General features: G+C 53.7%; 1 pseudogene; it reads right to left on the bottom strand.

Annotated features, from left to right (window-relative positions):
* Positions 1-1,481: 1,481 nt before the first annotated feature.
* On the bottom strand, positions 1,482-1,600 carry LOC137658907 (5S ribosomal RNA; annotated as a pseudogene).
* Between the last annotated feature and the right edge of the window lie 537 nt (positions 1,601-2,137).

The following is a 2,137-nucleotide window of genomic DNA, read 5'->3' as shown; positions in this document are numbered from 1 at the left end:
AATACATTCCGAGGCCTGTCGTAAAGGGTCTTGAGAAGATCTCTTAAGGGACTAAAAAGTCCGAGCCATGTTCCAAGTTGGAGGTCTTCCTCCAACTAGGGCAGGGACGATCGTAGCTTCGCATGAGCGAGGAAAGATCCAGCGGGCAGGAAAAAGTTATTCCTTTAAGCCTGAAGGTCAGGGAAAGGTTGAGCGACAGGCTTCATTGCCGAGAGCGGAAAGGAGTTTCCTCCCGCCGAAAGGCAATGAGACCGTTATTGCTGGAGAAGAGGCCTCAAGGGAAGAGGTATATCTCCCACGGCACCAACCACCGAAGACTCTTCACTTTGCCTGGAAGACCCCTGCGAATGACTATCGCAGATGACGCGACCTCCGTACCACGACTGTAGCGGGTTGTCTCTTCTTGAGGAGGAGGCGTAGTGTCTCTAGGCATGAAGCCGAAGCGATGCCCCGGTTCGGGAGAGATGTTGCAGTGTGGTTGCTTGAGTAGTCTGCGCCGTGGGAGAAGCTCTCCCGGGAGTTCTGTCAGGGGAAGCAGAGGGTCCAGAAACCGTTCTGCACATAGTCCCAGTGGAGCTCTCCCATTGAAAGGTTGACAGACAACCTGGTCTTGTTGAGACCCATTGTCCACAGACAAAAAGGAGGGAAGACGCAGGCGTCGAAGTTGTCCCACCATGACCGGAATGCATCTTGCCAGAGTCTCGGGGTCTGAGACTGGGGGGAAGAACAGCGGAAGCTTGAGGTTCCAAGCTGTCGCGATCAGGTCCCCCAGACCAGGACTTGCTGGTTACTCAAGGCCAAAGACCCCCAGGTACACTCTCTCTACGAAGCTCTGCTCGGATAGTAGGAGAGAACATTCCTCTGCCTGGAATGAGAGAGCCAATGGTGGTATTGAGAGTATCTCAATCATCTCGGTATCTCTACTGCAAGATGTGAAGGTGTGAAAATGCGTCCCCTGCTGGTTAGAACACGCCAGAATCATGAAGTCGACGCGCACGGGGCGACTCGGCAGGAGCTGTAGGATCTGTAGAGGGGCCAGACTACGGCCCAAACCTGCCTGAATGATGGAGAGGTATCCTTCAGGTCCTGACCATAGGTCTGGACCGGAACATGCCCCCCCCCCCCCCCCCCTCCTTTTCTTTGACGAGTCCGAGAACAGCATCAAGAATGTGGGGAAAGGACGAGAATATCCACTACCATCAAGAGGTTCCATAGGTCAACACCCATTGCAGGTCTAATAGTTCCACTGGTCCCATAGGGGCCAGGAAGTCCGGTTAATCGTTTCCTGAAACCACCGGAACTTGGACCGCACCACATGGAACTTATCCTGAGGCGACCGTTCGGACTATAGACGGGTCAATGAGGAAAGGAGAACTAGGAAACGTTCCAAGGTAGGGCTGAAAGCTCTGCTTGACTAAGAACAGGTACTGCGACTCTCCTCAGTCTTGCCACAGTCAACTGAAAGGAAGGCTCGGAGGATGTGGCAACAGAATCTGGCGTCCCCAGGTGGTCACCCATCCAAGTACTGACCAGAACCGACGTTGCTTAACCTTACTGGACGGACGAGAAGCGGGGTTTCCAACGTGGTAAGGCCGTTGACTCAATATCATGGCCAGATACTCCAGATATTGAGGCAGAAGAAGAGAAGGCTCCAAGCAAAATACCATGAACCCAAACTCACGGTAAGCATCCGGAAGCTTGTCCCGGCGCTGAAGAAGGTCGAACCCGAGCCTACCGGAGTTGACCAGCCCTCCAAAAAGCGAAGGAGGCGGAAGCCTGCACCTGAGCGGCCATGAGGAAAGCAGGGAGAGTTCTCTGGGGAAAAAACCTGCTATGCCACGGCGGGATCACCACACTGCATCATAAGCAGGAATACTTGCAGTCTAGGCTGAATTTCACGAGCTCCCTGGAAGATGGATGGAATGGAAACTGAAAGTACCCGTCCTCCCGATCCAGGGTTTAAGGAGTCTTGTCGCCTCGTTACCAGTCTGATCGATTCTGCTGTTCTACGCTGGCCGAAGTTTGTTCGACAAACTTGATCAGGGCTGAGAGGTCGACTACGGAACTCCCCTCTCAGATCCTTCCTTACAAGAAAGGATCGACTGAAGAAGCCGGGGGTGAAGCCGTCGATGATCCT

Source organism: Palaemon carinicauda, chromosome 1 (genome assembly GCF_036898095.1).
Source record: "Palaemon carinicauda isolate YSFRI2023 chromosome 1, ASM3689809v2, whole genome shotgun sequence".
Lineage (NCBI taxonomy): Eukaryota > Metazoa > Arthropoda > Malacostraca > Decapoda > Palaemonidae > Palaemon > Palaemon carinicauda.
Note: the sequence above shows the minus strand (reverse complement) of the source record. Positions and strands in the feature narration are given on the sequence as shown.